Here is a 26,436-nt window from a genome sequence, read left to right on the forward strand (position 1 = left end):
TTTGTTAAAACGGAACGAAAACCCGACGGCGCTTTTTCCTCTCTCGAGGACATTTTTAAGCGGCTCGTTGCACGCGGAATCCGGAGAAACACGAATCGAGAATCGAAGATCAAGGATACTGGACGTTTCCAGAATTAGGTTTCTTCGAGAGAATATTGATTTAGGAAAGTTTCTCGAACTCAACGACCACCCTAAATTGGATTATTGTTATAAAATACTGATAACAGAAAATGAGATTACGCGAGTGCGAAAATATAAGATAACTAAATAATGGAAATTATAAATAGAAAGTTGAAGGATTATTTTTAACGATCATTTCTGTTCTAAATGTTTACGTTTTTGTAGAAACGAGTTTCTTATGAAATACTTTGCATTTATTATGCGTTCATATCACAATTACTTTAAGGATAAAATCAATATTTTTAACTAACTTGTAGGTAAAAAAGACTGTATTCCTCTGCAACGAAGAACTGTGTAGAAATTAATGAGACTACGACAAATACGTAAACAGTATTATCACAACTCTGACTTACAAAACGAATACTATTATTTAATATTTATTAACAAATATTGGGTATCGTTTTGCTTTTTATTGATAAAATATGTTGATATTAATGTGAATAAACATTATTAATTATGGCCATTATACATTTGATATTTTCATTTTGTTTACTTATTAAACTAACACACATGTGTTATAAACACATATTATGTATAAATTTCGTACAAAAATTTCTTACGTTCGAAGATTCCACAATTATGAAAACTAATTACTTAAATCATACCTTACTCATTATTTTATAAAAATACTTATAACAAATTAAGTCGTTCTTGATAACAAGCTTAATTATACAAGAATAGTTTCCTTAAAGATTAAGCTACAATTTGTATAATTAACCCTTTCGTCCTCAAAGAATGAACACTTGCTTCAAACGTATATTAAAAAGTAACATTTATAAAAGTAAATTAATATAAATTTTCTTATTAAAAGTATAAAGTAAATTTTCTTTAAAAAAATAATTATATTCCTATAGTAAATTTTATTGTATAGTTTAGAGAACAAAAAACGCACTTATGTCAGTGTTGACTGGTTAGTAATGTGCTCCGACATAAAGAAATTATTACCTCTGGAATAGTAAAATTTGGGTTCCACAAAGACACCAGATAATTAACAACTACCTGAATGTCGTAAAATGAATGCCTTCGTGCACGGAAATTTCCGGCATTCGTCGCAAACTGTCGGAAACTGTCGATGTCTCCTTTTTTGCACCGCAGTATCTATTTACCTGTCTTACTGTACGTATCGCTGTGTAATTTTCAACAGACCGGTTTAGCGGTTAACGAAAGATATGAGAGCGCATATTTTGATATAACTCAATTAAAAATTTCCTTATTATCCAAACTTTCTTTTCATCGAACATATTTTAACATCATTAATAAAATTCAAAAAGAAGAACGTCAAAGTTCTCATATTTGCAAGTATTTACTTTAATTTTTATAGTTCATCTATTTATAGTCCATCTTAATGTATTTCTAACGAAAATTAAATGCAAATATTTGCAAGCAATTAACGTATAACATTGTTCTATTACGATTTCCATATCAAATTTTTCGACATTTGGCGCGAGGGTGTTGACATTCTAAAAACTCTGCAGTTATGAATAAAGGAAAATTAGTGTACAAACGAGGTGAAATATCTTAAATAAACCATGACATATTGTCTTCTGAAAATGACCTAATTACATAGTTTTGAACGATATTCTCGTGTTTGAATAACCACTACTTCGATATTTTTTAATCATATGCAATTACATGTATAAGTTAATTATGATGGATTTCTGACGCAAAGAATTAACGTTTAAATATACTCGAATAATTCTAACGAACACTTTCCTATTAGAATAATAATACTCCAATAACGATATACGCTGTTTATTTGAATACGCGTAAAATATTCGATTATTAAACGATTCGAATAGTTCTCAGTTGCTTTCTAGATCAACCCGCGCCACAACAAAATGTCTCTGGAAATTTTCTCGTCGCCTTCGAACCACCCCGAACAGTTAAACCCTGATATTTCTCGATCGCTCCCTACGAACGTAATTCTTATTCTCCGGAATCAAACCTCTTGGCGCGATCATTCAATTACCAGAGGGGTTTCTATGATTAGATTCTCCCCTGCGCTCGATAACTTCCAGCATCCCTTGCGAAAAGAGGGCGCCACGTAACCGTGCGTCGTTTCCACCGTAAGCGAAGAATTAGCATTTTCCAGCGTTAGGCCGCCATCCCTCCCCCTGCGTGTTCGATCGTTCGACGAAGAATCGTCGTGCGATAAGGGTCGATCGGGTTCGTAGCGCACGGGGCTCGAAGTGCAAGGGACGAAACGGGGACTGGGCGACGACGAAGAAAAAGACATCGCGGGGTAAAAGTATGGCGGCAATCATGAACGCCTGGGCGCCGGTGGCTCGCGAGGAATCGCCGGTGCCGATTACCCGGGGGGACGTAATCGAATCAAGGAGCGCTATTTATTTTTCCATCCATTTAAAAACGTGTTAAAATGCAAAAAAGCCAACGGCTTGGGAGTCGGGAGAGGGGGAGGGTTGCGCGGGGCAGTTGGAAACAACCGGAGTCGCTGGAGGAAGCGGCGCGAGGCGAACGAGAAAGAGAAGGTCCGGTATGAGAATGGTCGACGCGCACGAGAACGAGCGAGGCTGCTGGCGAAGTGGGATGTCAGGGGACGGCAGGACGGTTCGCGGGGTCCGAGACGGAGGGGGGTCAGGGCGGCCGTGGCTAGGCCGGGAGCGGAGTAAAGGGTGAAAATGCAAAAAGGCGCCGGGGGTCTCGCTCAATACCGAAGCGGCGGCGCAAGCGCCTTCATTTTGTTTTTCGTACGTCGCCGCGTCGCTTTCGTTTTTCCAAGATGGCCGCCGGCCGGTGTGCACGGCGTCGGTAACTGGTCCCCTTTTCGACGGCGCGACGCGGGAAACGCTGCCTACCTTACCGGCCGGGGAAGAATTCAACCCCCGGGAAAACGTGGCCGCGCCGCGGCGCTCCTCTCGCCCTTCAAACTACCCCTGCGAAACGCCACCCCTGGAGACTTCGATACTGGATGGGCGATCTCGAGATTCGAAACGCGCCGCGGAGACTTTCGCGATTCGTTAAACAGCTTCTTTTTTAGCGTCGACGTTTCGTTTCGTGACGGACTGGGGATGGTTTTTGCGTTTCTTTGGTAAGTTAAAACTGACGGGTGGTTGTCGTATTGTTTTTAGTGCTCTGTACCGTTGTTCGGAAAAGCTGCCTGAGTAATATAATAAAACTCTGCCCACTCGAATATCTTGATTGTTTCAAATAATACGAGAAAATGTTACTTGAGGAAGTTATAGGGTTTAAGGAAGTATATGATACAGTATAAATGATGTTCTTTCATAATGGAGCCGTAGAGGAGATATAGAGGTCAAGTTTGTTTTTTTAAATGGAATGCCCCATTTTGTATGCTGGATTTCGACAGATTGGCATATTCTGAGAATAAAAGTACTAAAGCACATTTGTCCTAAAACTTACATAATTCGCATATTAATTTACGTCAGATTGAACGTGAAAACGAATTCTCGCTCGTCGCAAGTACCATCCTTATCATATTAGCCTTCGCCTGAAATTACATGATATGGATTATCTAAATTGTGTTAGATTTTATCCATTTGCAAAAGTACCATTTATACCATTATATACTTTCTTAAAGCCTGCAACTTATGTAAGTAACATTTTCTCACTACATAAATAATTGGTACTTGTTATGACTCTGTAGGGTAAAACTTTTAGACGATTTTGACTCACACTTATACTTCAGTGTTTCTTACAGTAATAACAATAAATCTTGGAAATTTCTGGATCACGAAACCATCATTCGATTAATTTCAATTTTTTGTTAAGCCACATTTCCATAAACTAATTTTTAAAAAAAGGCCTAGTAACATGAATGTTTAAAAATTACTATACAAAAATTAAACTAAATATATAGTGTAACCTTTGACTTCATTTGATCAATCTTTAAATGCCAATACTTTTAAAAATTGATTTTTTAAGAATTGCTTATATTTTTATTTACTTCAAATTTTGTATTATAAAATGGCAGCTTGGCAAAGGGTATACAATTGATCGAAGCAGCGTGTTTCGATGTAGAATTAACTTCAATTAATTTTTCGTTTGGTCAATTTTAAAGTGCCAGTATTTTCGAAAACGTGACAGTTAACGTAACGAATAGGACAGTATTTCCATTTTTAGAAATGTCTACATTCGTTCCAGCTATCAGTATCATTACAGTCGTTTAAAATGATTGTTGAAAGACTGGTTAAAGAAACATTGTTTTAAATAATACGTACGTAGAGTATTAAAAAATATAGCACATGATTGCATGGAATTAAAAAAATAATAACAAAATAATATAGGAAAATATTATCGAGAAAGCATGGAACTTGTAGCTAACGCTGCACAATCAAGTAGTAAATACGTGCAATTAATACGACACGCCTGGCGCGGCTGACCAATTACTTGCTATTTCTACTTACGATGGTATCCAAGCCGACTAATTTTCACAGTCTGTTTTCTCGAAAATAAAGCCTCGTATGAAAAAATTATATTGTACATTTTCAACTTATTTTTTCACATAGAATTATCCCCCACTCTGATTATATCCCAATTGCTGAGACCCTCTATGTAAACTACACAAATTCGATATTAGAATTACTCGATTATAAATTCTAATTACAATTTCTATCCGTTATTATTAAATTTTCACAAAGTTGAATATCCATCTGCTAATTAACGAAAATTGCCAATAAATAATAACATTCGAATAATGATGTTGGAATTTTCAAGTAGTCAAATTCTTTAAACATATTCGTGGCATTTAAATACGCATAAAATATTCGACTGATATATTATTAATAATACATGTTAATTTAGTAGTAATTGTACAGTGCGTAAGCTCTTCATTAAATATTCTTGGAAATTCAGACCATTTTCAGTAACCAAAACCGATCCAAAGAAAAATTCTCGTTATATATTAATGTAAATTACCAAATAATTATCTGATTTTGGTCTGCATTTATACAATAAAGCAGACCGTAGTCCTATAGGAAGAATGCAAATATTCGTACGTTTCTTTCCCCCCGATGTGACGGATATTTTAATAACGAAATTGGGGAGAATTTTTCTTGCCGCTGTAACTCTTGATATATCTTGATTGACGCTCGAAGTTTTGAAAGCGTCACGTTAATGAAATAATTTCTCTCTTCGTTTTTGGAAGCTCTCATTACTGTCGTAAGCACGTTCCATTCCGTAACTGTCATTCTACGGTAGTTATCAATTTAGGGACGTTTCATAAATCGTTCTTTTTCTCTTTAGTTAAGTAACGCGATGGCGGATCACGTGACTGCATTCTTGCCTCGTGTATTATTTTGGCATGCATCGGAATGCTTTTAAACTGTCTTTCAGCGGTTGCAACCAGACAGATCAAGCATCAGGTATATCTTTAACTTTCCTGTTTGCTGTGCTCGCGTCCTCCCTAAATAAATATTTATTTCCCAATAAAACTCTTGATAAGCGAACGCAATTGAATTGTCCATTTCTTCGGTACATTCCCATTATTTTTAATTGTCATTCGACGACTTGATCGAATCTACGGAACACTCATCTACGATTAATTATTTTAATTAAGGGACTCTCAGCGTGAAGAATCGCGTATCTCTTGCTTCCTACACATCTTGGTAAAATGGCATTTAAACGAATCAAATAAGAGTATTTTCATTTTGCTCGACTGTCCAATGAAATGCTAAGTAATATTTGTTCACTTTGAGGGGAAACTTTATTCGCAATTTATTAACCAGTATTTTAGATACAGTATTAAGAAGAGAAAAGAATTCTTTCTAAATACAAATTAAGAGTTAATATTTCTTAGTCACTTAGTTCAAAGTCCTGACATTTGTATACGGTGATCTCTTAGACACGGAGGCGTCGTTCACTGAAACTGTGTCGCGCCAGGACGAAAAATATTCTTAAAAGTAAACGATCAATCGCGTGACACGCAACATGCAGCGGGTAACGACCATCAATTATGACGTAAATGCGCGACAGAAAAAAGTCGCGAATTCTGGCTCATTTACGTAATTCGAGGCGAACGCATTCAATTGCAAATGCATTTGCTTGGGATTGGAGTTACAGGTACCCTACCGGTGACGATTTTTTTTTTTTTTTTTTATATTTCGTTCGCATCGGGATCTACAGTTTCCTGTCGCATAATTCCATCATTCCACGTTGCAATTTCTGCTTCAAAGGGACGCGCCTGCTGAAAACTGCGGCCTGTATTTGTATTGCTCTTTCAATAACGTTCCTCGAGCGTTAGGGGCGCCGGGGTGAATTTTTGTCGAGCGCACCAGTAGAGATTTGAAACGTAGAATAAATGATATTGGCAATTGCCAGAAATACGAGATCTCGAACCCTTGCCGGGTTCCACTGTTTAACCGATCTCACGGGCAAGAAAAAATCGCTAATTGAGAAATACTGATCGGTTGAAAGCAGACTGCAACGAAGACTCGAACGATTTTGAGAGATTCAAAAAATCAAAATCGGTGTTTTCGTTGCCTCAAGTGTCTTACGTTTCTTAATGAAACAAAAATTAGAAGCAACGTGTAGTATGGGAGGATTCTAATTCATTAAAAATATGTTATATATAAAAATATCTTAGTTTCGATGAATTTTATAAATGAAGAATTGTAGATTTGGAACGTCAGAAGTTTAGTTTTCTGTCAGTTTGAAAACCACCAAAGAATGCTATTTAATTTTTGTAACTACTTTTGTTTTATGAAGGCATGATTGTGCTTATTTTTGATGAATTATAATGCTCTTATATAAACCATTGATCTTAGATTTTATTGTTGTAATTAAAGAAGCAATCTTCAATGTTTGTACTATATTTGTATAAACTTTCATATCTATATTATTTTCGATACACATCAATTACGAATAATTTATATTGTTAATGTAAAATGAACTGTATGTTTACCTTTTATGTATTACAATGATAAAATAATCGTGAATCTTTCTCAAATTTGGATTACACCTCTCTTTATTTTTATTTTTTACAATTTCATTATTTTTGCGATAAAGGAACAGTAAAGTAACATATATCGTCAAGATTCGAATTAAATATACATCTGTACCCTAACTATAATATAATATCATAGTGATTGAAATGGTATTGAAGCATTACTGCAACATGAGCAGCGAATTCAAAGCACATCGAAGCCCTGTAATAAACTATAATTATTCACTGTTTTCAACTTATTGTCGAAAGGTAGAACTACCCTTTTCGAGCGTAATGTGGAATAATTACTAGATGTTCTGCATATTTTACTCGCTATTTAATTCATTTCCGTTAATTACCGATTACACATTTCCGCCATCGATTCGATAAACATCGAAGCTTCAAAATATACGAATAAAAGACTTTTATTGTATTTACATTAATCGATTCAAAATTAAGTTGTTTGTATTTATTTTAGTCGATTTAACATTTTTGCTCGTTGAATATTTATGTTTTATGCGAAACACCAGCACTAATAAATAAGTTATATCTACCATACTATACAATGCACGTAATGTGCTATAAAATAGAAAATTGCAAAATTTTGAGTGACATACTTTAATAAAATTTGAGCATTTCCTTCGTCAAAGTGTAAAATGGTTAGCAGTAGATTAATATTTCGGAGCTTCATTAAAAATTTTAAACACCATTTTTTAAAAAATGTATCGTCAACTTTAAGCATAGGCAGTTTGTATTTTGCAATAGATTAACAATATTCTACGTTAATTAATACGTTGACTGCCAGATCAAAATTGCAAAATTTTTGCGAGACCACAACTTTGATTTCAGATAATTGTAAATTATGTAACTTAAAATTTCTAACTTCACCAAAATTTATGAATTCTATTCAAATTTATTTCCTTCAACATTTCAAATTGAGAATTAATTATTTCAGCTTCATATATGCATGAGGCGGCAGTTAAAGTATCAATAAATAAGAAAAAGAAACGATATCGAACAATTGATATCTCTATTATAAGTATATCTCTTTACAACCCCAAAAAAAGTTTTTTTATAAAGCTGTTACATGAGAATTCATAATCGCCCCTTAAGAAAGGTGCTCGAGCAGCGGAGAGTAAAAATATCAAGCAAATATTGAGCGTCGAATGTTCGAAACGAGGTTTCAATAAATTGGGGACCATATTTGGGTCCGTTGCGTAAAAATTTTCGGGGTATTGCATCGCGAAATAACAGTGGAAATCGCTTCGAAACGGCGAGGATGGCAAACTACGCCCGGGAAACAACGAATATTCCTATTTATCGTTTCCGAAACGCTCGTTTCTCTGTTCTCCACCATTTTGAAAATCGGTGCTCGCATTACCTCGGCGTGTCGACCGGAAGCAACTCGAGCTTCCCGGGTATTCGCGGTTTTCGCTACTCCCTCGCGCTGATCCGCTCGCCGGGAGGAGCGTCGAATACGTTTGCGCGGGACGAAACCCGGAACGCTGTTACGCCGGTGCCTGCTAATCGACTGATAATTGCTGTAACAACCGCCGCTTCAGAATGCCATCAGCGGTACATTAAAGTAATAAGATTGCTGGTGCTTCGTTTCGGTTCTTTTAAAACCGAACGCGGGGCCGATCATCGGTTGATCAAGGCTCTCGCGCTGAGTGGAAATCGATTTTAAACACCGGGACCTTTTCGATGCTACGACTTCGAGTCTCCTCGTACAGGCCACTAGCTTCCCAACATGTTGAAAAATTCCATCTCTAAAACAAAAAAATTTCTATACCCAAACGATGAGTTTAATATGGTTTAAAAAGTCCGTTTTCTCAACGTTTTCTCATCGACTATACGAATGTCGATTTATAAGTTTTATGGGAAATTTAAATTTTCAAGAAATTGCAGTTAATATGCAAAAATATAGGAAATACTTCGAGTAAGATTCGAATTATTGTATTTAGGGATTGAAACAACCCTCTAGAAAGCTCCAATTTGCATAAAAATTCGCAGCCCATTTATGAGACTTTGTATTCCGAAACACTTTGAGGAGTATTTAAATGTAACACTGAATTCATTCATATTTAGAGAGAATTGAATTTTTGTGTACATAAAAATTTATATTGATATAGTGGGTTATAGGGATAATTGCACAGGGAAAATGAGTTGAAAATGTAGAATAAAATGTTTTCGTGCGAGGCTTTGTTTTCGAGAAAATCGACTATAAAAATTAAGAGTATCGCTGGAGTATCAGCGCAAGTAGAAATAGTAAATAATGGTCAGACGCCTCTAGTAAAACGAATCATTACAATCTATACTCATTTTTTTATTATATCTACGATTTTACCATGATTACTAGAACACCCTATACTACCCTATCAACTGATAAAACAAGGCTGGCACCTTTTAAAATTAAAAAATCGCAGTTATAGAGGCAATAACAGTGAATCCATAACAATGGAAGATTAATCCTAAAACGTAAGAAATATTCAGTTTATCAAACAATTCGGTTTAACCATATATTTCAACTAAAATTGTTTTATAGGTTTGGCATAATTTTAGAAATGAACATCCAAAGAGGACATTTTCGGCATATTATGTTGTTAAATTTTTAAAACGGGAACAAAGTAGCGCAACCCTGTAAACGTGTATACAAAATGTACAGAGAGAATGCCATCAAAGGATGCGCGTACCGGAAGTGATTTTCGTTTCGTTTAAAATAAATTTTTTTGCCTTTCTCTATTTTTCGTTCTTTACAGCTATTAATGCTATTAAAAATAGTACGTGTGCTAAATATTGTTTTTGGTTCGTTCCCTGCAGAATGACCTCGATTCAGCTTCGATTTCGAAAAGATTATCAAACGTAAACTCGCGTTCATTGTTTTAGTAATACTATACGTATTAAAAAGAAGGTTGAAAGACGTTATCATTTACTCAAAGTTAAATATTTCGAGAATTATTTTTATTAATGTTAATATACATAAACTCTAATAGGTATTCCTTCAGAATTTAATGTTGTATGGAATTCTGTCATAAAAGAGTAAGTATACAAATGAAAAAGCGAAGTTGACCTTCAAATGTCCTTGGCGCCTCATGGTGTCCTTTTCCAAACAAAACATTTTTGTTTTATAATTTCTTTTTTATCATTCATTAGAGGTATCTATTGAAATTATGGAACAACAGCTACATAATATTGCTATATTTACAGTTTCAATCTATTGTATGTCACGAAGAGCACACGCTATGTCAAATGATATTATCTCTGGAACGATTTCAATCTCGTAATAATAAAGTGCGTATATGCCTTAAAGCCACCGCCATTTTGGACCTTGGCGAGCAGGGAACGCAGTTGTTAAGCACTGCCCGCAAATAATGCTGATTATAATTCGAATGTGTATACTAGGAAATACCTGCGATATGCTAATTACGAAAGTGTAGACTCGATGGGGATTAGAATAATACTTAATGAATTAATATTCGTGAAACGAAATGCTTTTATCTTTTCACAGTATTCCTGTTGAAATACCAATTACGTTCCAGCTATTTGTTACGGTTCTGAACTTTCTGTCACTTAACAAAATGAAATTGACCTTTGCGTGCCCTTGGCGACTGAATTAGTCGCATGGAAAAACATACATACTTCGAATATTTACATTCTTCATGTTAAAGTATTGTCGCGATCATTCTGAACCTTACAGAAAGAAATATTAAAACATGAATACTTAATAATAGAAAAAAAATCATGGAAGTAATGATTAGTTTATTCAGGTGTTGAAAAATAAATTGTTTTTAGCTCGAGGATTTCCATGGTCAACATTGTTAACGATTAACGTTTGTTTAATTTCATTGTAATTATCTTACCCACACGTAAATTGACAAACTATGACGAAAATAGAGGAAAACGATAAACGTAAATATTATAATGTGATATTACGTAAATATTCAACGAACTCGTACTTGCAATGTATTGCAATAAATACTAGCTGGTACGTGACGTCAAAGCAAGTTTCAAATCAATTTTATTGTTTTTGGCGCGTTTGTCAGAAAAACTATCCATCTTCTTTATGCAGCATTCGTTGGGTAAAATAATCGATAACTTTCATTCTGCATTCATTTCAATTTCTATACTTTTTATAGTTCTATTTATAATAAACAGATGTATTTTTTCACAAATAACCACAACTTTCTATCATGCGTACTATAAGTTCGTATAATTTAAAATTGATCAAATTTAACTATCAGGGGAGATCCGAATAACTTCTACAGCCAAATTCGACAAAGGTATCCTAGAGTTCATTTTTACTACTATGTTGCAATTTAGCTTATACGATTTGTGGAGGAATTTCCATGGAACGGGGAGATCTTTTTATATTGACGTTAATAACAATGAGCGGTTAGTCCTGGAAACCTGTATTTCTACGTGACCAATACGATCTGTTGACGTCTATACTTCCATTCAAAAGTCAGCGGACACTTCGTACATGCCGAACAAGAATGAATCGAGATTATGAAACGATGTCAATTGTGTAATGAAACATTAATTCGATCCATTACAAAGGACATATGAGTTATAATATATATTAAGGATTTTACCAAACAATTAATGATCAATTGAAACTTTCCCATTACCAACGTATATGCCTCGTTTGTGAATGGTTGCATCGACTAATCGTATCATTCCACTGACTAATTTCGTTCATATTTCTAAACTAATTATTCCAATATTTATCTTGGATTTACATGTACAATCTTATAAAAATTTTTAATTTACAGTTCTTAATTTGTCCAAGTATGATATTAAAACTTCTTCAAAAACCCCGTGAAGTTATCGACTTCATTTTTTGTTTAATTAAATGATCTAATAATGGGGCTCTCAAGTGCAAGTTCTTTTGACATGACTGTTAGGATGAAAAAGGGGGAATTTTTTAAAATGGAACGGTGATTTTGTAATTTAAATAACTCTCATCAAATTGAATTATACAGGGTGTTCGGCCACCCCTGGGAAAAATTGTAATGGCAGATTCTAGAGGCCAAAATAGAACGAGAATCAAGAATACCAATTTGTTGATGGAGGCTTCCTTAAAAAATTATCAACATTTAAAGTTCCGCCCGTAATGAATTTTTTTTTTGAAAATGCGCAGGATTTCGGGAGTATGTCTATTCACCAAAAATTATTATAATTGACCCCCACAACCGAAAATAATTTTTTTAGAACGATTTGAAACTTTTCAATTTTGTCGAAAAATTTAGGCAGCTACCCCCTGTCGATTTTTCTTAAAAATTCGTTTTTCATTTTTAGTAACTTTGTTTGACGTCCTACAGAAAAGTTGTCTAATACTTTTTTGTAGGTACCTATGAGCTCTATTTCAGAAAAAAGTTTCATTGAAATATATTCACTATTGTAGGAGTTATGGCTGTTTGAAAATTGAACCATTTTTAGGGGTTTTTCTCATTTTGCATGGTTAAGGAATAACTTTTCGAATATTTTTGCGATTTGTACATATTCTCCATCAAAATACGCGTAGTTTGCTTTTTTAAACATTAAAATCGTCCAATCCGTTCAGAAGTTATGATGTTTTAAAGATACGCATGAAATTTCAGTGAAACATATCGACGCTATGGTCAGACATGAAAATTTTCGGTAATGAATTTTTTTCTCGAAACTGACTAGGATTTCGGGGGTATGTCGGTTGACCAAAAATGCTTGAAATTGACCCCTGCAACTAAAAATAATTTTTCCAAGACGATTCGAAAGTTTTTTTTTTCACTCAAAACTTTCAGCACTTACTCGAATTTTTTTCTCGAAAGTGGGTAGAATTTCGGGGGTATATGTATTCACCAAAAATGATTTTAATTGACCCCCGCAACCAAAAATCATTTTTTCAGGATGATTTAAAATTTTTTAATTTAATTTTTTAATAACTTACTAACGAAGCCTCAGTCGAGAAATTGATATTTTTGATTGCCATCTTATTTTGGTCACTAAAATCTCGCATTACAATTTTTCCCAGGGGTCGCCGAACACCCTGTATTTACTTGCACGTAATTACAATCATATATTAATTACCGTGTACTTATGCATAATTGTATCGTAGTAAGCGTAATCAGATTACAGATTTTTCCCAACTTTGATTTTGATTCTACATAGCAACGCCTAACCCTTCCCACTCCTAAATCGAGTGTGACTCGACATCAGTTTTCGTCTCAGGAGCTCTTTTGTCGAGCCCAAACCAAGGAGATATACACTTGAAAATTATAGAATACAACAATAGTGTGAATAAGACAGATATTTAATTGAATTCGTTTAAATGACCCTATTTTTTAGTTAACGTAAATTTCAAATGAAACACTTAAAAGCGTTGGTAGCTGCTGGTAACAAAATTAAAATATAATTCGGAGTGCAAAGGGTTAAAGTATCAAGCCTGTACTGCTTAAGCTTTCGTATTATAGGAGCTTCTTCTCAATAGCGAGCATATTTGATTCTAAGAACGTTTTCGCTTGGGTCTATCTTTCCAACCAAACCAACAAGAGCCACGCAAATGAAACAGAATGACCCTCTACGCCCTGGTAAACCGCGCCCCGGCGTTACAGGCTCGCCAGGAAGTCGTCGGTTGGGACGTTTAATCGCGAGGACGGTTTCCACGGCATTGCTTGTTGCGCGTATCGGGGCCCATTAAGGCAACGACCATGGACGTTTGCGTTCCTTCGCGAGTCTCCGGAGCCGGTTGATGGTATCGCGGGTAGAAAAGCCAGGCAACGATCCGCGAATACGGACGCCGGGCGTCGTGGCGCGGCCAGATAACCGGGCGATATTAAACATAATTCGCGCGTTTATCGCGCCGCGGCCGCTCGTAATCCGGCATTCGACGCGTCCGCGCGCGATGGCGTCGTTCGAGTCGCGAGTAGTAGAGCCTCCCGGAGAACAAAAGGGAGAGACGACCCTTCGAAAACACGCCGCGATACGCGCAGATGGACGGATAGCCGTGGAAGGTGGACGACGGGTGGGAAATAAACAGAAAATGAACGAAGGAATGGAAAAAAGACAGACGTGAAAGGGATCGCTAGGAGGAAAACAGCAGGGTAACGAGAGGGAGGAGGGGGGGAACGTTGAAGGCTGGCGAACACGAGAGGCGAAGAAGCGACGAAGGGACGAGGGGCAGAGTCGAGCAGAGTTGATACGGCGAAAAGAGAGGGAGGCCCACCGCCGTTGGACATTAAGAACGTTTCGTGCGGCAATTTAACCACCGACCAGGGACGCCGAGGGCGGCGCAGCCACCAGCGTCGCTGCGAAGCCAGCCTGAACGATATCGGGAGGGTGAACAGAAGCGAGGGAAAGAGTTCGAACGGGACGGAGAGAAGAAGGGGCTCCTCGACGCTATAGCGGAGTTTTTACGACTTCTGCGCGCGTGCGCCTGCACACCTGGAGATTAGGTTTAACAGCCTTAATTTTAAAAAATTGCCGCCTCTCCCTCACCTGCACAAACCCCCCCTACCCCCCTGTTTCCCATCCCTCCTCGTTCCGTCGACAGTCTCCGCTCCCCTCCGTTTCCTCTTATTCTTCTACCTGGCTCGTTCAACTGCCCTCCCCCTCCCCCTCTCCACCCCCCGTTCCGCGCAGCCACCCTTCCCAACGACGAAGCGAAATTGCGCCGCTTTGCACCGGCGAGGATAAAGTTCTGGACGCTCTGTTCCCGTTGCCACCCCTCGCCGCCTATCTACGACGACGAACTTCCGGGACACCCCCGCGGACGCTGAAACACGGGGGACATTTAGCCCATTTGCCGGTCGTCTACGCGCGCCGCTCGGGATTAGACATTAAGAAGCAACGAACGAATACGTCCACGGAATTTCCGGGTGTCCTGGGTCCCGGGATCTCTTCTTTCTCGAGCTTTCAAAAACGAACGCTTCGATCGCGAACGAGCATGTTTACGTTCGAATCGATCGAATACGGTTTCATAATATTTTTAGGTGAACTCAAGAGTTGAAAAAATGTAAGAGAATATTTCTTTTCACGTGGCTTCTCAGCTTCTTGGAAAAATGACTCTCCTATAAGTAAAATTCCTTAAGATTTCTTTATGGAAGTAAGATTTATTAAAGGAAGAAACTTCTGTATTTTCGAAATGAAATCATTCGTCACTTTATGAATAATTTACTATCATGTAACTGTTTTTTAAAGATTTATACAAATTCTGGATTCAATTTACTTAGTACCCGTAAAATGAAGTACATTATAGTGTAAAAGAAATGTGTCATGGATTTCAACGATTTTATATATACAGGGTGTCCGTCCACCCCTGGGGCAAATTTTAATGGGAGATTCTACAGGCCAAAATAAAACAGAAATCAAGAATATCAATTTCTTGAGCGAGGCTTCGTTAAGAAGTTGCTAAAAAATTAAATTAAAAAAATTCAAATCATTCTGAAAAAATGATTTTTGGTTGCGGGGGTCAATTAAAATCATTTTTGGTGAATACACATACCCCCGAAGTTCTACCCACTTTCGAGATAAAAATTCAGGTAGATGCTGAAATTTTTCGGCAAAAAAAAAATTTTTCATATCGTTCTAAAAAAATTATTTTCGGTTGTAGGGGTCGATTACAATCATTTTTGGTCATTACATAAACCTCCGAATTCCCACGCATTTTCGAGAAAAAAATTCCTTACCGAAAATATAATCTCAGGCCAGAAATGGTTCCCCAAAATTTCATGTAAATCTTTGAAACGTCATAACTCCTGAACGGATTGGACGATTTTAATGTTTAAAAAAGCAAACAACGCGTATTTTAATAGAGAATATGTAGAAATTACAAAAATATTCGAAAAGTTATTCCTTGGCTCCGCAAAATGAGAAAAACCCCATAAAAATGGTCCAATTTTCAAACAGCCATAACTCCTACAATAGTAAATATATTTCATTGAAATTTTGGGGACAACTAGAGTTTATGGATATCTACAAAAAAGTGTTAAACAACTTTTCTGTACAGCGTCAACCAAATTTATTAGAAATGAAAAACGAATTTTTAAGAAAAATCGACAGGGGGTAGCTGCTTAAATTTTTCGGCAAAAAAGAAAATTTGAAATCGTTCTAAAAAAATTATTTTCGGTTGCAGGGGTCAATTACAATCATTTTTGGTGAATAGACATACCCCCGAAATCCTGCGCATTTTCAAGAAAAAAATTCAATACGGGCGGAACTTTAAATGTTGATAATTTTTTAACGAAGCCTCCATCAACAAATTGGTATTTTTGATTCTCGTCCTATTTTGGCCTCTAGAATCTGCCATTACAATTTTTCCCAGGGGTGGCCGAACACTCTGTACATGTATGGAGCTGGGTTTTGGAACTTTTCGGGTCTACCTTGTCCCGAATCCGAATTTTATTATTTCTCAGTCCAGAACAAGGCATCTCATTGAATTTTTGCGTTATTGTATTTGTAAATTTTGTATTTGTAATTATCGTTAATTTTACAATCACACTGTAATTTATTAAGAACAAAAACTTCACGACTCTGAAAGAAATAGTTCGCACGAACTAAATGAACGTATATTAAGAATTTGTTTCGTTTCTGAAGATGACCACAAACATAGGAGTTCAAACGTTACGATAGAAAGGTTGGTTGCAACTGACAACCTATAATTGTTGTTACATCGTTTATAATACAGAAATGAAACAAAGCAATAGCAAACATTAACTAAATCTGTTTTCAATTTCCAATGGCGCGTACGCCATTGTGGAGGAAGGATTATTGTATTTCAGGAAAACTGAAGGGTGTAAAAGGATATTTAGTAGTAAAATTTACACATAAGCGTTAGTGATCGTTAATATTTGTATTTATTTATCTATCAGTTTTGTACAATAGTTAACAAATTCTTTGTTACAAACAAATGCATTTTTCTTGCTGTTGCATAAATAATTTACGTAAGAAAAGCAGTAACCATTCAAACCTTTTCGAAAACCATAAGTAATACATGGAATTTATTAAATAGATTAATAAAATCTACATAAATAAAAGTTTTTCGAAGCTCCGTATGTAAAGCGATTTTACATTCTGATTCAAATGTTGGCGCCTTACGCCTTACGTTGGTAGCTTACCGCGGAGATCGGTAAGGTTAGGAAAGGTTAGGTGTGCGTCGGCAGTGCGGCAAGCGAGTCGTTATGTTAAGAAATAAAGTGAAAAAGAAAGGACACCACACGTATAAATTTTGAGGTCTTTAAAAATTGGCAGCTGCTGATCTGTTAACAGGTATTTAATTGTTTTGTGCAACATAAGAACAATTTTATGAGGAATATAGAAAGATATTCATGAACGTTGACTGTCAATGTCTGTACAGTGTCACGCAGTGTTTCTTACAATGTTTACCATCGTGTTCTGTGACAAAAAATAAGACGAAAACTGTCATATAAACACGGAGTCATAAATACTTTATTAAAAAGTTGCAATTGCATTCTGACTCGTGAAGGTTACGTTTTTCAAAACGTCAAAGTAATTTTCAAACGATTAATACGTAAGTACGGATTTTGGGTATAATGCTTGTACGAAAAGTATTTGTATCAAGGCCATCATCGTTGCTTTCATATTTTGTAACTTATGTTACCGTTTTTGTTTTTTAATCGCGAAACCCAGTAGCGAAATCTATACGGAAACTAGTACACTGCACTGTATAACAGTGTTTCTCAAACTTTACTTACACACTGATGTCCTCAATAACAGAATTATTATCTCATCCTTTAGAATAGAGTTAAATTATTCTTTTATATAACATTAAACTGTATCGTTTTTCACACATTTTAATTTAAGCTTTTCGTATGTTTGTCGATATGATGAATTTTTAAAAATATTATCGAGCTTACGTAGTTTATAATAAGATTAATAATAAATTATTTTGTTTCATTGAATAGTATTACTGTTGATAAAACTATAAAAATAATTTTAGCTGTTTCAAATATTCGAGCTATTTAGATTTCATTTTCTTTTTTTGTGTTTATGCTACTTAGCAATGTAAAGGCTTGTTAAATTTTTAAAGGGTCGTTTTAATTAGAATAAAATACTACGCAAAGTATATTTTTTATTGCTCTATATGTATAGGTACTATACTTTTTGTTTTCTTTCGAGAGTTTGAGTACTGCCATCAACGTGTTTATGGATATCCAGAAATTCGTGAACAGCAGGTTGAGAAACACTGCTGTATAATATTGGGACTGTTAAAATATTCTATTTCATTGAAAAAATAACATGTTTTCCATCACTTATCAGTCGGATATCAAAATAAAAATGCTAAATTGCCGTTCCGTCAACTTGAATTCGTGTTTCAGCATTCCAGAACCAGTTTCCAGCGGTGCTCCTCCATAATCCCCAGCACGCTTCCGCTCGACCTGTAAAAATAAAACGGAGACTATCAGCGATGTGAGTATTGCAGGTTTTCTTTTTTAAACAATTGTCCGATAGAAATTCTTTGTTATCTTGTCCTTATGTTACTTCGCGCGATACATATCGAAAATTCAATATTTGTTGGTCCTTGGGACAATCTAAAGTACACTAATTTTAAATATTATTTTACATTATCGATGTCTCGGCAAATTTATGATGCTTCTGTTTAGGGGAACTTATACACGGGGTTTCAGAAATAAATGAATTATTTCAGATAGATAGATATATACATTGTATTAGTACTTTCAAATAGTATAATATAAGTATTGCTTTTATTAAAGTTTCTGTGTTGGATTATTAATATTCTTGTTTTATCCTGTACAATCTCATTCCATACGTTATACTAATAATATTTATTTGTAGTTAAGAGGGAAAACCTTTTGATACATAAGAATGCAAAAGGATGATACAACAGGTATTCACATTAATTGATTCGGATATTCGTAAAGTGTTCTGTGGGGCTCAGAAAGTAACCGATTTCGTAGATCTCTCTACGGTAAATAACGGTTAAATTGTTGTAGTAGGTCAGGTGAGTGGATTCCAGAGTTTAGAAGATTATTTACAAATACAATCTGGGCTAGTGTATGACGTTAATCTAGAATCATTAACCCAAGACGCTATAAAATAGGGCTGTAATGGCGACAAGTACAGTGATTTCTCGTTATTGTTTGCTAGCTTGGGTCCGCGACGCGAACGTTATCGAGGGAGGTATCTATTGAATTGTCGATCGTTACGTCTTTCAGACTTAACCGTGACGTAAAAGTGAAAAACACTCAGAGTGAGTGAAATAGAGAGAACTGGTCAACGTTTATTGATTTTACAGATTCGAAAATCGTTCAGATATCAAAGTATATATGTACTTCTTTTTACAAATTGCAAGATTTTTGTATGGTAGTTCAACTTTAAAATAGTGAAGACTGATTTGTTAATAACGTTACGCCTCATAACATATTAACCAGCGATCATCAGCCTGATCTTTTGTCTCACAATTTGTAATTGCTTCACATCTTTTTGGTACGTTCAATCTCCGGTTCTTATGTATTCCTTTTTCCTTATTTTTAAACTTCGTTTTTCATGTTTACAAGGAAGTGTAGGTAGGCTTATGTATGAACATTTAATAACCAAATTTGCAACGTTCACCTCGTCGATGCAGCTCCTCGAACATTAACGAGGAACTACAGTAACTGGCATAGGTATTTCCATACGATACGCAGCAATTCTAAAAAAGCTATATCTAACTCCCTCGATTAGAACTGTACAACACTTATGATATAAAGTCCAAACAATTACATATACATTATTCATTTTTCAAAACTGATACATAACTTTTCGTTAAAGAGGAAAAATTGTGCGCCATTAAGAATCGGTTATTCTTCAAGGATTGCCCAAAAGACCAACGAACATCGAATGTTCGATCTTCCTCGAATTGTCTGTTGTCTCTCGACCAGCACGCGAGCCCTTCTTGTTCGCCGGCGAACCGTCCGCGATAATTTATCGCAACGAAGTCGCGGACTCGCGAGTCGCGCATCGATCCCCGCGCCCAGCGCACAAACGCGGCGCAAATTTCATCGGAGCCCCGGAGTTGAAGCAACGGCAAAGAGCACCTAGGCGCCTAGATTAATTAACAACTTCGTAGACCGTCCCTTCTCGTAGACCCCTTTCCGTAATTCCGTGGAAATTTTCGACCCGGCCCCGCCTCTGCCGGCCGGCCGCAATAAAATCCACGTTGAGCCAGGTTCCAGACTCGTGTGAAATATCGCCGCGAATTATCATACCATCTGAAATTAAAGGGCTGAAATTTCGGGGTGGTACCGCGCCGGCGGTGGTGCCCGCTGGAAAATAATTTTGATGCTCGCTCTGTACTTCTCTACGCGCGTTGCCTGCCCTCCCCCGCCGTCCCCTTCGCCGCCACCACCCCCGTGGGCCGCACACATGCACGCGATCTCGCGGCAGCGACCCCCCTGAATCCCCTCGGGCCGCAAATCCCGCTGTTCGCCCTCTTCTTCCTTCCCTGCCGGGTCTCCGCCGTTCCTCCTGCGACGACTAACGCGGAACAGACAGAGTCGAGTCTACCAACAGCACGCGGCGGAGGGTGTCGCGAGGGGGTGGCGGTCGGGAACCGTGACGCGACGGGGATGACGGAAGAGAGCGAAAGAGAGCTCTCCGGGTGGAGAAAGAACAGGCCGGAAAGTGCTACTCCGGTGTTCTCGAACGTGGACCGGCCAGCCGCGCGGGAAAGAGACCGCGAAAACGGACGGGAAAAGGGACGGGGGGACACGAAAGAGGGGCACTAGGAGAAAGAGGAGCGAAAAAGGAGGAAGAGGGATGACTTCCGGCGCGCGGAGAAGCGCGCGTTCGTCGGAGCGAAAGGGCGCCCCCGTGCGCCGCCAGTGCGCATTTGCCACCCTCTTCCTGTTCTCTTAGTCGTTGCACCCCCCAACCCCCCGGCAAGGCTTCTTTTTTTGTCTCGCGCAACTCGTCGCGCGTCTACCCCACGGCGCGCGCTGCTTTTCCTGGCCACGAGCCGACGATTTTTCTTTGCCAGCGTCTGCGCGGCCACGCCCTCCCGCTGCAATGGCCGCGAGACCGAAATTCCTCGCGGGGACGTCACCCTTCGCCCCGCCGTGCCCGCGGTCTCGTTCCCTCTCGCTCGCGCCCTTGCTCGCCCCTCTTTTTTCCACCTCGAACCTACCCCCCACCCCCTCCCCCTCGTCCTCCACTTCCCTCACCCGACACACCCCACTTTTTTTCCAATTTTTCCAACGCTACCGGTCCCCTACCCGCGCACCCCCCCCCCCTCCCCCCGGTCGACTACCCCTTCGCGATCCATCTCGCGACCGCTCTTCTCTCCCGTCTCTCTCGCCCGTCGAAAGAGAGCCTCGACGACGACCGCGACGACGAAGCTCAGCGACCAGCTTTCCTTCTCGCGCCGCCGTGGGAGCCGCAGGGGTGTGTTTTAAGAGGTCCCTCGGAACAGGCCCGTGGCTACGACGCCGGCTGTCTGTGTGCATTGTACTTGGCCCGTGTAATGTGTACGCACGTCTTTGATCGAGTGTTTATACGGACTCTGTTCAGGAATCGATTGGTCTCAATGGTTAATGAGTCGCGCTGAATGCTATTGATGTTTCCGATCGATTTATGGGGGAACGCTCGGTTTTACCGGCCGATGGCGAAGAAACGCGAGCACCCCGACGCGCGCCTGCCCTCGTTGGGATGATTTAACTTTCTCGCTACGGTCGATCGATCGCTAATATGCTGTTTGCCGAATCGAAATTCACTGTTTCCAAGCCACCCCCGAGTCTGAGAAGGGACTCGATTGCTCGCGTTTCGATCGCACGCGACTTCGAGTCTCGAGGGATGCGCTTCTTCGATCGATTGCTCTTCATCGATGCTAATCGAAAGCTCGTGGTAGCAAGGCTGGGACTACTTGTCAAATTCTCCTACATTAATAAATATTGGGATATATAATCAATCACGTATCTAGTATTCGAATATTATGGAAATTAAGTTCATTGAATCGTCCTTTTCTAAACTTTATCTTTCATTTAGGGCAATTTATTAGCGATATCTGTACAATTTATAGTAATTCTGAACCTCATTCTACATTTAGTTATACACAAAACTGAATTTATTTTCTACTTCGGGTCCTGTATAATATTTCAATTCCCACATAGGAACCACATGCTTAGAATTACCGACTGTAAATTCTGTTTGCTATTGCTATGGTTTCAGCTAAAAGAACTATTAGAAATATTGAACGTATTTCGCTAATTTTTCCTCTTCTATTTCCACCAATATAATTCGAATAATACTTCGAATACTCAAATATTCGAGTATAAATTTATTCAAAGACCGTGCGTTAAGTTATTCATTCCAGCCCCTAATCTTCAAGTACAGAGAACATTGGTTTAAATGATACGAATCGTTATTGAAATCGATGGAACGCGTTATTTTATAACATTCGCGTGCGGGGGTGGCTCGAACTCGATTTAACAGCCGATTATGCTGAACGATTAGCAGAGCTCATCGTTGTTATAAACGATAGATTCGCAGGATTTAAGAGTCGGTATCTGTGGATTAGAATTTGGGATGTAATCCAAACTCGACGCACCGTGATTGCTAGTAATATTCTCGATCGTTATTTCATATTTACGTTCGAGCGTTAAAATATAGAGGAACGAGATTCAAGTAAATTTTACGTACGATTATGAGAACGTAATCAGAAACGTCTGGTAATCAAATTAATATTTACGTGCGCCATGAACGTAATTTTCAACCAAATCAAATTTCCTTGACTGATCTTGAAAATTTAAATTCCTTTCTTTCACGCGATTCTAATTCGTCGGGTACGATCGATATCATCGGTTCTTGATTACATATACTCGAATGAACCTAGTATTGGTTAGCTTCCAGAAATGTGTACTCAGCACGAGCAAGCACCTTGAACGTTTGCCACGAACTTAATGCTAATTAATCGTGAGTCAATAATTACTAAGGTCCGTTCGTTGAGGCTTCCTTGGACGGGCACTCGATTAGGATAATTCACGGATAATGACGACGAAGATCGATCGAAGAAAACAAGAATTCGAACTGTCTGTTATCAACCAGTGTGCAGATATTTATTGTAAGCGTGACTTCTTCGATTCTGTCAATGGAAACGCGAACCATCGCGGAAGAGTTAACGCTGTTCTACCCAGCGCACGATAATGAAATCGAGTAGTTCGTTCTTCGTCGTTATGCGTTTCTGGAACGCACGGAAATGAACGAATGATTAACATCAAATTAGACCGGAATATCGTGAACAACCATCGACGCGGTACTTCGATGCACCAACGGTTGAAATTTGTCTGCGAATTTTGTCATGAAAGCTGTTTCAAACAACGTTTGCTCGCCACGTGGATTTTATTTCGAACGAGAACGAAAATCGGGGTCTCCATTTCTTGCGCGGCAAGTTACGTCGATATCGGTATATTAAAATTCGAAGTGCAAGCAGCTGAAAACAACTGGGATATTCAAAACCGTGTTACGCGATCGAACGGATTTTTATTTAATTTTTACCGAAAGAATGTCTGGAACGAGAAACGAAGATCCAATAATCGGATAATGATTATAGAACATCAAAACAGTTTCTTTGAATCCATTGGCGGACAAACGTGATTCGACATTAAACGGATCTCAATTTAAGGTGAAAGGTAAATTAAAAAAAATTTCTAAATTAAAACGCGCACGATGGTAGTGTATAAATAAATACGAAACAGAAAAGTAAATACCGTTTTAAAAAAATTCGTTTGGCTCACAAATCTTTCGCGTAATTAACATTCTTCCAGAAGGACATTCGCAAAAAAAGAGAGAATAGGGGAACCAGCCTGCGCGAAACATTCTAGCTGATAAATGCAAATCCGACGCATAGTTATTTCGCGAAATGTCTCGCAATTATAAGGTAATCAGAATATAAACCTACCGTGGAAAACAATAATTTAATGCGCATGGAATACGATATTATTCTGTGCAGCCACGTATCCACAACTGGTGCAATATAAATTATTTATTTTAATTCGACCACTTGTCACTGTACTGTCTTATTGTAAGAATTCTTTTGCTATAAAGGAGCATATTTACCAATATTTTATGCGGATTTTATACTGTGTGGTATCATATATTCCCGCCAATATCGACAAAATTCATCGTTTTCAATTTCTTTTGTTTTACTACAAATCGTGAAAGACATTGGGAGGAAAAGTATTATTACTATTTTTTGTATTCCAACTATATGTTATTTTGCTAAATAATGAAATACACACCAAATACATACGTTGTTTTCAACGTTGATACTCGGAAAGATGCCCTTAGATTTGTTCAGATCTAACGACATTTGATTCCAGAGATCCTTATATTTGTTTGGAGCCATTGCATTAATTAACAAAATTACCTGGACATACAATTTATTGAATTCCTTAGCATTTAATATGTTATACGGCTCGTCTGAGAATAATAGTAGTTTTTAAAACATACACAATTTTTGATCTTTCAGTATTATACACTTTTCGATTTTGAAATGATCGACCTTGACTGATGTTTCACTGTAAAGTCCAATACCAGGTAAAAAGAAATATATAATACCGCTTATACAAACGACGACAACACAATATCAAAAATATCGAAAAGCCTGGCCGCTGTAAACAAAGCCTTGCACCCCATGTAATTCCTCGCGAAACCCTTCAACTATTATCCGGAAACGTTTTTCGACGTGGACCACGGTTGGACGATGTTTGCGCGTGTCCATTAAAACGACACCGCAAATCGAAGGTATTACAAAACCCAACGAAGGATTAAAATTCCTTGTTGAAATATAAATACGGTAGAAATAACCGGAAGTACAGACAGCGCGGCGAGGGGCGTTCATCGATGGCTACGTTGCTGAAGACTGCGCTTTAATTATGTTTATCAGCGACGAGTGAAATTAACGAGATTTATCAAGAGCAGTCCGATTTGCTCTACTCCGTACAAACGTTCATAACTCCCCGCATTACGCACGTATGAACTGCCATGAACTCCTCTACCCCTGTATATATATCCGGCCCTTGGACACTGTAGCCCGTAACGCGTGCGGGCGCGTGTAAAATTTAACGAAATTTAAAGGTCTGGTTCGCGAGCTTCAATAATTATGCTACAGCCGCGTAATTATCGCTGGATTTCCATTAGTACGTCCAATGCTCGTGCATCGCGATACGCTCGCTCCCAAAATGTTAAGAAATTTTATAATCCGCGGGAATCACGGATTTCGCCGAATGTAACAGCAAAACCTCAGCCTGGCGTGCTCGCGATAGCCCACGGATCCGGTTGTTCCAACGGATTATTCTTCTACCGAGTTCCTTCAACCAGATCTCGATCCCACCCTCGTCCACCGTTTTCATTTTTAACCCGCCTGATCGGGGGATGTGAATATTAATAAAACGGAAACAAGTTCGCGCGGGGTTGACGCGCCATAGAAAAGTTTGTATTGGCGTCGATTAGTTCCAAACCCGTTAATTGCGCTAGTTCGCGAATTTAATAGAAAACTGTTACTTGGTTTTTGATGAAGGAACAGGGTTCTGGGCGTTGCGGACTTCCAATTTGCCGCGTGCGTAATTACTCGTTCGAAAGTCTGTTACGTTCTCATCGTCGGGGATGTTAAACTCTCCGGAGTCGAAATTCTGCGTGCGAGCGACGAGCGGCTCGAGATGATGCAACGACTCCTCGAGGTATCCAGCGATACGAAACGCACCGTCTAACGAAGCTACCGAATTCCCGGAAGTTATTTAATCGAGGCCCTCGAAACTCGTCCGGGCAGCGCGAATTATGCTCGCGCGAGCCGCGTGGGGATCGTCTGGACGAAGGATCCGCAACGTTAACGCGTGGATGGGACAGGAAGCGTTCACCTCGGGGTTGCGATCGATCGGACAGCTGCGATCGGTTGCATCGGAGTCAATGGGAACGGCGTTTCGTACGTTCGTCTCTTCGAAAACAGATGGCCAAGTAGTATTTGCCCCGTGTCGATATATACGGGGTTGGCCGTGTTTTCAGGGCTGTTCCGCGCGGACGAGGGAGCAGTCTCGCGTCGGTGGGGGATGATAGGAGAAAAAACTAAATAGTCAGTACGACGAACAGGTTGGTAGGGATTGAACGAAGCTTTGCGCAGGATACGACCTCCTGGTGGGAAGAGCCATCGAGACGGGAGGGAAAAAGGCGAGCGATTCGGAGAAGGAAAGAAGGAGGGATGGCGGTCGTTGCGCGCTGGGTAGCGATCGCTGGACCAGCGTGGTAGGAGAAGTTGGAAAAGCAAAAGGAAGGAGTGAAACGGTCCTGGCGACGGTATCGGGGGAAGGAAACTGAACAACGCAAGTCAATCGTGCGTCTCTTAATAGAAAAGTGGGGTCGATTTATGGGTT

The 26,436-nt window shown here is 38.6% G+C and overlaps 1 long non-coding RNA gene across 1 annotated transcript in view; it reads left to right on the forward strand.

The window, feature by feature from the left end:
• LOC143350146 (uncharacterized) overlaps nucleotides 1-26,436 on the forward strand; it is a 175,281-nt gene that overhangs the window by 105,693 nt on the left and 43,152 nt on the right. The window contains exon 3 of the long non-coding RNA XR_013081063.1: nucleotides 18,394-18,484. This is a non-coding gene — a long non-coding RNA (uncharacterized LOC143350146). The remainder of the gene's footprint in view (nucleotides 1-18,393; nucleotides 18,485-26,436) is intronic.

Source organism: Colletes latitarsis, chromosome 14, assembly GCF_051014445.1.
Source record: "Colletes latitarsis isolate SP2378_abdomen chromosome 14, iyColLati1, whole genome shotgun sequence".
NCBI classification, from domain to species: Eukaryota; Metazoa; Arthropoda; class Insecta; order Hymenoptera; family Colletidae; genus Colletes; species Colletes latitarsis.